Source organism: Podarcis liolepis, assembly GCF_965112155.1.
Source record: "Podarcis liolepis genome assembly, chromosome: 1".
Taxonomy (NCBI): Eukaryota; Metazoa; Chordata; class Lepidosauria; order Squamata; family Lacertidae; genus Podarcis; species Podarcis liolepis.
Window position 1 is genome coordinate 9,793,003 of NC_139554.1, and position 13,486 is coordinate 9,806,488.

Genomic DNA, 13,486 nt, shown 5'->3' on the forward strand with positions numbered 1-13,486 from the left:
GGCCGTGAGTGCCCCCCACTCCCCCCACTTGCCATTCCCAACAAATAAGCTCAGCCTGGATAGCTCAGTTGGTTAGAGCATGGTGCTGACAACGCCAAGGTTGCAGGTTCGATCCCCGCATGGGACAGCTGCATATTTCTGCATCGCAAAGGGGTGGGCTGGATGACCCTCAGGGTCTCATCCAGCTCTCTGAAAATGAAACACGTAACTCTGGAACGACCTATTTCTTTAACGCTGATTTTTTTTCATTTTTAAAAAAGCATATACGAGGTAGCATTTTTGGAGCAGGTTTTTGGCTTGATTGCTAGTGCCGTTCCCACTTCCAGCATTTATGCTTCTTTTCATCTGCAATGCCATTTATCATTGCGGGTTCTCCCTCACCCCATGTTTAACTTCACCCCATTGACTATTGATGAGCTCCTTTTGGGGAGGATGTGTGTGATTATGCAGCAGCTGCATTCTACCACCTGCTCCTCATAGAAATTGTACATATCTCTTCAAGCCAGTGACTGCTGGCGCTTGTAAAAACCATGCCTCGCAATCACCCTTCTGTCTGATGCAAAGGGAACTGCAGATGCACAGTAATTGGTGTGTGTTTTCTTTTCCCACACCCCATCGCGCCTTTTTAAGATCTGGAGCGGAGGTGAACCTTCAGAAACATTTCCTCGGCTTCATCGCCACGGTCTCTGCTTTGTATTCTGCCTGCATCCCCAGCCTGGCATTGATCTGTTGTGCGGGCATAGATTTCTGTGAAGCGCTGGGCTTTGAGGGCTGTGAATGAGTCTTGTGTTATTAAGAGGAGGAGAGAGACGAGCAATCATTGATCCTGTAGGGTGACGCAAGGTCAGGAGGAAAGGCTTGGAGATAGCTGCAGAAGGGCATCAGATGGCAGGCATTTGCGTGTAGCGAAAGTGTTGGGGCTTTTGCACTCTGGTCACCAAGGGAAGGATTATATCGACAAAGGGGAACCCAAAGTTCTCCAGATGTTGATGGACTATGAAATATACTCGGAGTCAAGAGTGGATTTCATGCTCTTTATTTAGCTCATAGTGGTGAGGAGAAATGGAAGTTTCCCCAAAACGTCTGCTTTATATACATTATTTACACAATGGGCCCCACGGGATTGGTTAATTCCGGGATTCTCCTATAGGCCAATCAGGTTGTGGATTCACTTCCACCTGAAGCTGGATTGGGTGGCTCCTGTGGACCATTCAGACTGCTGCATTCTGGATCCTATTGTTCTAGGACCAATCAGACTGCTGCATTCTGGAAGAATGCTTGTTTTCAATATACTGATATAAAAATGCCGGTTGTATTTGCTGGATTGATTTCTGTCGCGGATATGGAAAAAAACACACGTAATTTCCAGCCTGTTTCTGTTAAAATCGGAATCCTTAGACATTTCTAGGTGCGAGCAGGGATGTGTGAACATGCCCTCAAGCACAAATCTCTCCTTGAAATTGCCTTCCACTGTCTGGAGAAATATCTCCAGCTTTATTTATTATACCCCTCCTTTCTACATAAAATACCATGGGCAATGAAATATACTCGGAGTCGAGTGTGGATTTCATGCTCTTTATTCAGCTCATAGTAGCGAGGAATGGAAGTTTCCCCAAAACGTCTGCTTTATATACATTATTTACACAATGGGCCCCACGTGATTGGCTAATTCCGGGATTCTCCTGTAGGCCAATCAGGTTGTGGATTCACTTCCGCCTGGAGCTGGATTGGGTGGCTCCTGTGGACCATTCAGACTGCTGCATTCTGGATCCTATTGTTCTAGGACCAATCAGACTGCTGCATTCTGAATCCTATTTTCTAGGACCAATCAGACTGCTGCCTTTTGGATCTTATTCAACTCAGTACATAACAGACTACAAGCCACATCATCTCATGCTGGGTGATGGGAGTTGGAGATCAACACCTGGAGAGCCACAAGCTCCCCATTGTTGAAGTAATAGTGGAATAGTGGCATTGTCCCAAGCAAAACACCCCCCCTTCTCTCCCACTTCCTCATTCGTCAACAGCACCCACACTCCTATGGTTGCCGTTTAGGCCAATTGTCTTCAAGCTCTTAGCTCTCCTACTTTTAAGGCTCGCCGGGTTCTGGAAGATGGTGGATCTGGAATGCTTTCTAGTGATAACGTGTCAGCCAGCTGCTCCAGCTCTGCCTCCTCCTCTCCCATTATTTCCCAACTTCTCATCTTCCTCTGAGCTGTGACCTCCATCAAACCCCTGCTGTAATTCTGAACTGTCTTCTTCTCTGGAAGGTTCAGGCTGGGGAGGCAGTCTCCACCATTCCTCCTCTGCCTAGTCCCTGACACCACACCAGTGGTCAGATTCCCTGCCTGATCAACCATATACCACCCTCTGCCCTCAAATGGGACTAGTGGACCTCACCTATACACAGCTGCAAGGCTCCACTTCCTGAGTCTGAAGGGGGTGGGGCTCTTGGAGTGAGTTCTTAATCCTTGAAGGACAGGTAGCAACTGGCTAACTGTTGTGGAGGTACTGTCCATCCCACAGGAGCTCAGGGTTGGGCTATAGACCCTAAGGCAATAGATAGCTTACACTCTAAATCAAAAGCTACTAATAAAGCAGAAGATAGAATTTTATTTATCATATGCACATTTCATAATTTTATTTTATTCCAGTTACGAATTTCCTATAAAACAACTCAAAATGATTTAACAATAAAAACAATCTCATGTTTGGTGCCTCAGTGAAACCTGTTTGCTTTATGTGGCACAATGGCTTTTGTCATTGAAAGGCCTTTTTAGTATTTATCATGAAACATCTTTATAAGACTCTTAGTGGAGGGGCAGGCAGAGGGATGAATTAAAACGTCTGGTCGTCGTCCCCCCTCCAGTATGCTGCACAAGTAAATATTGTCAGTATACACAGTACTAAGTTTTGCTGGGATTAGTGACAGAAAACTAGTCAGAGATTAATTAATCGGTACTACAAAATAGAAAACACCTTATACACTGAGTCACTTGTCACATATTTTTACTGTAGGGTAGAAAGAACAGTTTAAGGGGGGAGGAATATACAGCATTCTAAACCCACCAAGAATGCTTGTTTTCAATATACTGATATAAAAACACAACATAAATTATGAAGTGAAGCCTGTACCACGCTCATCCTAAAACTGAAAAAGACCCATTCTTATCTTCTTCATATATACAGCTTATCTTAATCATTGCTTCAAATTATGGTGCAGCAAATTTGGGAATTGTTATGTAAAATATATTGAGGAGACCGAACTGGTTTTATAGCAGGATGTAATATGTGAATTAATATCAAACGATTGATAAATATTATAGAAAACTTACAATGAAATAAGAAAAAAACACTAGTCTGTGTTTATATGCCGAAAAGGCTTTTGACAGAATTGAATGTCAATTCCGTGGGAATATATTACAAGCTTTTGGTACTTAGGTAAGCTTCATAAACTGAGTCGGAAGTATTTATAATGCCCTGTGTACAAAGATATTAGTAAATGGAACTATCTCTGATCCAGTTACATTAAGCCAAGGAGCTAGGCAAGGTTGTCCCCTCATCATTATTATCCACACAAAACCCCTCAGTACAGCAGTTAGAACTAATATGCATATCAAGGGCATAATCTTGGGTCAATGTGGGGAAAAGATCTTTATGCAGATGATGTGGCCATCACCTTACTTCAGTCTGAAAGTTCTATATCTGATTTTTGTTTTTTTGACATATAAGATAAAAGTTATAAAAACAGAATGGATGAACTTAAACTTGCAATCTTTGGAAATAGAAAGCTTACAGGATAGAATCCCTAGTACAGAATATTTCTTGATATAACCCAAAAGTTTCCCAATTCTGAGACTAAACAGGACATAGGTGCTGTAATTCCTAGAGATGAATGGATGTGAATTTATTAAAATGTTAAAACATAATACCAATTAAAATGAAATAAATGATTATAAAATACAGTATTGGTGAAAAAAATTGCAATCTCCAACAGGATATATGTGAGATATATTGGAATTCAGTTGCATTCATATATTTTGGCATCGTACAAAAAACAAGCCCTTTCAGCAGGAGATGTTAAATAAAACAAATGACACAACTGGATGTGATATAGCTTTAAATCCAAAGCAAATTCTCCTTGGCTGCCTAAAAGGAGCTGTTAATGACAGAGACCTAGAACTAAACAATGGTCTTATTAATAGCAAAGAATCTAGTAACAGCAGATAACTGGAAATCTCCTGGTAGACCAGATAAAAAGCAATGGCATATGGAAATCTGGTATATAACTTTCTTTTTCTTCTCCTTACTAAATTAATATGTTATAGAAGGAGGAAAGATGGATGTGCTGATAGAGTATGTATGGAGAGCTTATCCGTTAATTACTGGACCTTGAAATGTCACAATAATATTCAATCACATGTTTCGTTTTATATAATTTGATATTTGAAGTGTGAGATCTCACAACGGCTGGAGTGACTCAGTACATTGATTGATGCATTAACAGGAAATTACTGAAGGATTGTTAAGGTAAACAGTGGAAATGGTTTTTCTTTTTTCTCAAGAAAGCACAACATCCTGAATTTGCTCAGTACATTCAACTGAGATTTTTAAAAATAAACTACATAATGATTATAAATAAATAAATAAAACAGAGCATTTTCCTGCTGCTTTATCACATCTTTAATAAAAAGGACTGGTGGGTGGGGAATCAGGAATCGCAGAAAACACTCTGTTCATCTATTGCACATGTTTGGTTTTTTTGCTGCTCCCCTGCGAGAAGCAATACCGCTTTTTTGACGGCATCTAGCAACCACAGGGACACGGGTGGCGCTGTGGGTTAAACCACAGAGCCTAGGGCTTGCCGTTCAGAAGGTTGGTGTTTCGAATCCTTGTGACGGGGTGAGCTCCCATTGCTCGGTCCCTGCTCCTGCCAACCTAGCAGTTCAAAAGCACATCAAAGTGCAAGTAGATAAATAGGTACTGCTCTGGCGGGAAGGTAAACGGCATTTCCATGTGCTGCTCTGACTTGCCAGAAGCGGCTTAGTCATGCTGGCCACATGACCCGGAAGCTGTACGCCGGTTCCCTCGGCCAATAAAGCGAGATGAGCGCCACAACTCCAGAGTCGTCCGCGACTGGACGTAACGGTCAGGGGTCCCTTTACCCTTTACCTAGCAACCACAGATCAGCTTAACACAAACCAGACTACTGTGAATGCATTGCACCCACAAACCAATAAAAAAGTTGCATGTATAGGTGATGGAATCATTCTGCAGGCAGACAAGAGGAATGTGGGTATGGCTTGACGCAACTTTATTTTTCAGACTTTCCTAAGGCAAATTTGTGCAGCGGCCTTCAGGCCTTTGGAACTGCCTTGTCCTATGACGTTAGGGCAGGTCCTCAAGGTACCAACTTCTTAATACAAAGGAACTATCCCTAAATGATAAACACAGTCTTTACAGGTGACATTTCCCTTTCCACCTCACATTCCTTATCCCTTTCTGCCTCATGGCACTATCCTTGCACCCTGTGCTTTTCTTCCTTCTGTTCTTCATAACAAGTAGTGGTGGCAACAGAAGATTCCAAGGGTGGCCTTGGAGGAGGAAGGTGGCCAACAGTGGCATGGACCAGCCTGGAGATCTGGATCCCGGGGCAGGACCTCCAAGGCTGGCAGCTTTAGGAGTCCTGGCTGTCCCTCTGCAATTCACCTGGGATGCCCACTTGTGACCTCTGTAGTCTGCAGCACTGCCTGTCAGCAGCCAAGCAAACTACAGCGTGACAACAACCTTACTTTTTATTATATAGAAAGATATAGCAGCTATTCGACACTCTTCTGAGTTGACATGTGTATGTGTCATTTTGAAACTGAGGACTTGATCCCAGCATGGATTATTGAGGGAGTGCTCTAACTGAAACCCACAAGCTCTAACCCTTGACCTCCCCTCCTCCCAATTTTAGCCAAATCATGACTTTCTGAGAACAGTTGCTAAGAAGCCACCATCCCTCTGCCCTCTTCCCACCCCCGCAAGCAATTTGAACACTTCTTGAGAATTTCACCTCATTTTCTAACACGGTTCTGGATTAATTTAGCTCTTTGTGTTGCCTCAGTGCGCTCAGTTAATTACTTTGAAGGTTGTTCCATTCTGCCTTCACCTTAATTACTCCTGGGACCACACGAGCCTCCTGCTTGTGTTTCTCTAATATGGCTTGAGTTTTTGATATGCTTCCCATGTGGGACGCTGCTCCTTGCACAGTTTACCGTGTCATGGATACACAGACAGGGCCCTGATGTAATTTTAGCTCCTGCTGACCTTACGCAGCTTTACATAATTGGCTGGTGTTCAGCAGGGAACGTGGTGCATTCTGGAGAGTGTAACCAGCTGCAACTTGCATCCATCTGAGCCAAAAGCAGCGACTTAGTGTGGCCTCCCATAGGCTTGTCAGTTTGGCTGTCCCAGACAGGAAGCAAAACGAAGAGGGGCCACCTCCTTTTTTCAGTCCCAAGGGTGCTATTAATGGTCAGCCACCCCACCTAGGGAGAAGTAGCCAATGTAAATGAATGTGCACACACACATGAAGACCTTCTTTTATACCCAACAGATCACTCCTGCCTTCTGAAGGAGAGGGCATTCTGCAGATACCATTTTATTAGGAGATTCATTCCATACCATGTCAGAACTGGTCCTTTAGGGTGGTGGAACCTGCCTTTTAGAACTGCTTCCCGTTCTGCGTTCCTCCTCTATTGTCTTTTGGGTACCTGCTACAGATGTCTCTCTTTCAACAAGCCTTCTAAATGGAGATGTGCATTGGATTTGCATCGATTTTATTTACGTGTGCTATTGTTGTTTTAAACTGTTTTCACACACATCGGGTGTTTTATTTGTTTTAAATGTTTTTATATATGTAGTTCAAAAACTGTTTTCAGATATGTTACTGTTATGGATTCCTTGTTTTTTTAAAAATAATATTTTATTAAGTTTTATCAATAGAAAAGTTCAGAAAAATACAAAAACAGAAAAATACAAAATTACAAAATACAAAAATAGAAACATTAAACACAAAAAAGGAAAAAAACACATATAAAAGAAAACAAAACTCCCTCTTTTTTTTTATTTCTCATCTTTAGTTAACTCATTTTCCTGACTTCCTCACGCCTCCCTTTTTTGTATCCCTTTTAAAAATTGGTTCAGCAAATTCATATCCAATTTAGCTGTTATGGATTCATTTTTATTATATTGCAAATTGCTCCAGGCTGCCTTAGGGAAGGCGATTTGTAAGCACACAAATAAACGAATAAAAAACATGCAATATACTTACAGCACACAAGCACACATGCAGATGTACACACACACACACACACACACACACCAGCATTTTAAGCCACTCATTGCAGTGCAGGAGTTGGGTTAGCTGGTAACACTGCGTTTTGCTCTGTAGAGAGCAGCGAGTTTGAGCTAGCATCTGGGAGACCAGGGTTTGAACCCCTACTTAGCATTGAAGCTCACCGGGTGGCCTTGGGGCGGCGTCTCTCTCTCTCTGTCCTACCTCACAAGGTTGTTGTGAAGATGAAATGGAGAAACAGAGAACTATGTATGCCACCTTGATCTCCTTGGGGCAAAGGTGGGATATAAATGTGATGATGACGAGGAGGAGGATCACTTGGGATGTTTTGGTGGGTCAAAATTAAAACCACAACCAGCTTCTATTCAAGCCCCGCCCCCTACCTTGCTGAACATGTAGCATGACACTAGCATGGGCTGCACGCATGTCATCTGGGAACCTAATCTATCCATCCTTTGTTTCAAGAATGTTATTTCCGTCCCTCTGTTCTGGTGGCTGTGAGCTGCACAGACAGATCCTATGTACGACCGCTCTGCACTCAACTAGTTTCATTATCAGACGTTACTTCACGTTAGCACCTGCAGCAGAAAAACTGTTAGGAGTCCAGAGCTACAAATTACCACGTTACCTGTGGAGAGATGTATCACCATACATGTGCAATTTCATCCTCCTACAATAACCAGAAGTGGGTCAGGGGAAATCATTATCATTATTGTTGTTGTTGTTGTTGTTGTTTAGTCATTTAGTCATGTCCGCCTCTTCGTGACCCCATGGACCAGAGAACGCCAGGCACTTCTGTCTTCCATTGCCTCCTGCATTTATTATTATTATTATTATTGTTGTTGTTGTTGTTGTTGTTATGAATTTCAGCATAACAAATTATCAAAACATATAATCTTCATTATTTCCCCCCAGTTTTCCCTGCCTTCCCCCTCGCCGAGAAAAACCCTCCCTCCCCCCCCCAGACTTCCCTCAGCTCCTCTCTCTGATTTTTCAATACATGTTATTCTCTGCATATTGTAAAATTGTAAAGATACTTTAATTATCTGTCTGTTATGTTAACAATCAATAAAGTTGTGTATGTTTATTCAAAACCTGCCAAGGAGTCCAATTCATATTGTGTGTTTTTTTAAGAAGTTTGTAAAAAGGTTCCCATTCTACTTTAAAGTCACAGTTGTCCTCGTCTCGCAGTTTGTATGTCAATTTCGCCAATTCTGCATAATCCATAAATTTCTCTTGCCACTGTTCTTTTGTTGGGATCAGTGGCATAGCGTGGGTTGTCAGCACCCGGGGCAAGGCAAGTACTTTGTGCACCCTAACCCGTGGATTTTAGCACTGATTTTAGCACTGCGAGTGCAAGCACTGCCCCCCAAATGTTGCGCCTGGTGCGGCCGGCCCCCCCCTGCACCCCCCACGCTATGCCACTGGTTGGGATTTCCTCATTCTTTCATAGGGGAAATCTTTAATGAGTGATCCTCGTACCTTTCCTCAAAACCAAGCCCTGATGAGTTCAATAGAAGAAGAAGAAGAGTTTACCACTCCCCTTAAGGAGTCTCAAAGCAGCTAACATTCTCCTTTCCCTTCCTCCCCCACAACAAACACTCTGTGAGGTGAGTGGGGCTGAGAGACTTCAAAGAAGTGTGACTGGCCCAAGGTCACCCAGCAGCTGCATGTGGAGGAGCGGGGAAGCAAACCCAGTTCACCAGATTACGAGTCCACCGCTCTTAACCACTACACCACACTGGCTCTCATAGGACTTTTACTCCCAGGGAAACGCGGTGGGATAGCTGCGCTGTCCTAAGCAGCTTGCCAGCCCCCCCCCCACCAGCCATCCTTGTTTCTTTGCCATTGACCCAGAAGCTGAAACCACGAATCTCTTTGCCCTTGTCCTGCGGGAGGCGCCTGTCAAAACTGCAAGGTGACCTCCCTTCTTGTATCTGAGCCAAGGCTATATAGCGTGAGCCTTGAAACTCAATGACATGGTTCTCGTGATGGGCCAAATTGCCTTTCCTCTCATTATTTAGATCTAACGCTCCCTTGTGAAATATTGTTTCCTGGATGAGCTTAAACAAACTTGGACGGGAACGATGAGAAGGGAGGTGGTGGAGGTGCTACCTGCTCCTTGTGCTTCGCTGAGTGTGCTTCTGGAACGTTCTACAGCAAGAGCATGGGCGGAAATGACACTAAATGGGGTGAGCAAAAAGATTCCTGCATTGCAGGGGGTTGGACTAGATGACCCTCTACAGTTCTATGATTCTATGATTGTAGATGCTGCCTGCTGAAAGCGAGACGCTTCAGGAGTGGGGGAGTATTTTCACCTTTTAGGGTGAGCTTAAGGTGGGGACAGCATCTTAAAAAGTAGAGACATCACCTTGCCAACAAAGGTCCGTGTAGTAAAAGCTATGGTTTTCCCAGTAGTGATGTATGGAAGTGAGAGCTGGACCATAAAGAAGGCTGGTCACCAAAGAACTGATGCATTTGAATTATGGTGCTGGAGGAGACTTTTGAGAATCCCATGGACTGCAAGAAGATCAAACCTCTCCATTCTTAAGGAAATCAGCCCTGAGTGCTCACTGGAAGGACAGATCGTGAAGCTGAGGCTCCAATACTTTGGCCACCTCATGAAAAGAGAAGACCCCCTGGAAAAGACCCTGATGTTGGGAAAGATGGAGGGCACAAGGAGAAGGGGACGACAGAGGACGAGATGGCTGGATAGTGTTCTCGAAGCTACCAGCATGAGTTTGACCAAACTGTGGGAGGCAGTGGAAGACAGAAGTGCCTGGCGTGCTCCTTTCCATGGGGTCACGAAGAGTCGGACATGACTAAACGACTAGACAACAAGAAGTTGGGGAGACAGCAGTAGAGGAGAGAGGGCTATTGCTTCCTATAAAAGCGTACAGTGGTATCTCTGGATGCGAACGGGATCCATTCTGGAGCCCCATTCGCATCATGAAGCAAACGCAACCCGCGTCCGCGCGTCTGTGCGTGCGCAGATTCGCCGCTTCTGCGCATGACGTCATTTTGAGCATCTGCGCATGTGTGAGCGGTGAAACCCGGAAGTAACGCGCTCCGTTACTTCCGGGTCTCCGCGGAGTGAAACCTGAAAATGCTTAACCTGAAGCTACTTCAACCCGAGATATGTCTGTACTGCATATTTGGTGGGGGGGGGGGACTGGTTGTATTCCTGTATTTTGGATCTCCTCGTGGTTATTGTGGCCCCCATATATTAGCTGTTTCAGTTTATGATGATGTCTTAAGAGGCCGTATAATCAATCTGTACTGCTTTAAAATATGGATTTGTAAGTTGTATTTATTTGTGGTGTTTTTACGATGCCGTAAACCACTCAGAGATTTGTTGGAAATATTCTTATTAATTTATTAATCACCTTCCTCAAGAGCTCCAAGGTGATGTACAAGATGCAGTAAAAACAGCCCAGTAACCCACACCGAAAATAACAGCATATAAATTTAAAAAGAATACTGAGCAGAGACCAATTTGTCTAGCCGGCAAAGTTTACCGGAACAAAAAAGTCTTCAGTTGTTTCCGAAAGGTGCCAATAGTGGATGCCTGCCCTGTCTCAAAATATGAAAGACTGGAGGAACAAAACCAGTCTGTTTCCCAGACTACCATTTTGGGAATAGTACTGAACAGATCCTTTGAGATGTGAGATGGGCTTCTGGGAGAGCACACTCCTTAGCACCAGGGCTACAATTTCAGACTCTAATGGACTTCCTGGGGGTGGGGAGAAGGTCTCTCTTTAAATGGTAATGTACAGAAGTAAAAGGGTTCAGATCAAGGGAAGTAATAGTCCCGCTCTATTTTGCCTTGGTACAATCCATGCCTGGCGTTCTGTGTCCAGTTCTGTGTGCCACAATTTAAGAAGGGTTTTGACAAGGTAAACGTGTGCAGAGGAGGGCGACCAAGATGATCATGGGTCTGGAAACCAAGCCTGATGAGGAACAGTTGAAGGAGCTGGGTACATTTAGCCTGGAAAAGAGGAGATATGATGTTTGCTGTTGTTGTTTAGTCGTTTAGTCGTCTCTGACTCTTCGTGACCCCATGGGTCAGGCACTCCTGTCTTCCACTGCCTCCCGTAGTTTGGTCAAACTCATGCTGGTAGCTTCGAGAACACTATCCAGCCATCTCGTCCTCTGTCGTCCCCTTCTCCTTGTGCCCTCCATCTTTCCCAACATCAGGGTCTTTTCCAGGGAGTCTTCTCTTTCCAGGGAGTCTTCAGGATTTGTCCTTCCAGTGAGCACTCAGGGCTGATTTCATTCAGAATGGAGAGGTTTGATCTTCTTGCAGTCCATGGGACTCTCAAGAGTCTCCTCCAGCACCATAATTCAAAAGCATCAATTCTTCGGCAATCAGCCTTCTTTATGGTCCATATGGAGATATGATAACCATCTTCAGATATGTTAAGGGCTATCACATGGAAGATGGAGCAAGCTTGTTTTCTCCTGCTCTGGAGGGTAGGACCCAAACCACTGGCTTTAAGTTACAAGAAAAGAGATTCCGACTCAACATCAGGAAGAGCTTTCTGAAAATTAGGAGCTGTTTGACAGTGGAAAGGACTCCTTGGGGAGGTTGCAGACTCTCCTTTCTTGGAGGTTTTTAAGCAGAGGTTGGATGACCACCTGTATGATCTTGTTGAGATTCCTGCAATACCAAGGGGTGGATATGACCCTTGGGATCTCTTCCAATTCTATGATTCTGTGATTACTCCCCTTCCTTCAAAATGTGGCAAGCTAGGCTTGCTGTGTTTGGCGGTCCTCCTGTTCATTCTGCTTAGCAGGACACGAGACATGTGCCCTAAAGATTTACCCTGGCAATGCCATCACTACACCTTTTCCAGCCATTGCTTTCTTCCCAGGCAATGATTTGGGTTGATTCAACCTGCATTCATGTGAGCCAGTGTGGTGTAGTGGTTAAGAGCGGTGGACTCGTAATCTGGGGAACCGGGTTCGCTTCCCCGCTCCTCCACATGCAGCTGCTGGGTGACCTTGGGCCAGTCACATTTCTCTGAAGTCTCTCAGCCCCACTCACCTCGCAGAGTGTTTGTTGTGGGGGAGGAAGGGAAAGGAGAATGTTAGCCACTTTGAGACTCCTTCGGGTAGTGATAAAGCGGGATATCAAATCCAAACTCTTCTTCTTCAAGTGGGATGTAACTTTTTATCATCTCTTTCCAATATGTAAATAGTTTTAAGTGGTATGTAAATCTTGGTAACTAAATATATTACGTTCACTGTTTCTAAAGCCTGCTTTTGAACAATGTTTTATATCATTCTATGTAAAGAGAGACAGTGCAGGGTAGTGGTTAGAGTGTTGGACTGGGACCTGGGAGGTAAAGGTAAAGGGACCCCTGACTGTTAACTCCAGTCGTTGACGACTCTGGGGTTGTGGCGCTCATCTTGCTTTATTGGCTGAGGGAGCCAGCGTACAGCTTCCAGATCATGACTAAGCCGCTTCTGGCGAAGCAGAGCAGCGCATGGAAACGCCGTTTACCTTCCCGCCGGAGTGGTACCTATTTATCTACTTGCACTTTTTGGTGTGCTTTCGAACTGCTAGGTTGGCAGGAGCAGGGACCGAGCAACGGGAGCTTACCCCATCACGGGGATTCAAACCGCCGCCCTTCGGATCGGCAAGCCTAAGAGGCTCAGTGGTTTAGACCACAGCGCCACCCGCGTCCCTTGGGACCTGGGAGACCAGGGTTCGAATCCTGACCCAGTCATGAAGCTCACTGGGTGACCTTGGGCCAGTGACTGCCTCTCTGCCTAACCTACCGCACAGGGCTGTTGTGGTGAACAAATGAGGATGGGGAGAACCATGTATGCCTAGTTAAGCTCCTTGGGGGGCGGGAAGGTAGAATATGAATGCAATATAAAAAACAAACTGCGTTGGAATTATTATTATTATGCAATATATATATGTAAATAAGCATATAATGTTTGCTATTTTAAAGTCTGTTTTAATTGATTTTAAAAGTGTGTGACATTTTATGATAACCACTTAGATTTTTTTTTTAAAAAAATGCAGTATATAAAACTTACTAGAAAAATATAATTGGAATGCAGTGTTGCACTCTTCTAATCATTCCCTCTGCGCAAACATTTCAGCTTTCCAGATGGAAGGATTTTCTCTCT

The 13,486-nt window shown here is 44.2% G+C and overlaps 1 long non-coding RNA gene across 1 annotated transcript in view; it reads right to left on the minus strand.

Moving 5' to 3' along the window:
- The window catches only part of LOC310685841, a 177,841-nt gene that overhangs the window by 66,518 nt on the left and 97,837 nt on the right, over window positions 1-13,486 (minus strand). The gene's annotated exons all lie outside the window — the stretch shown is intronic.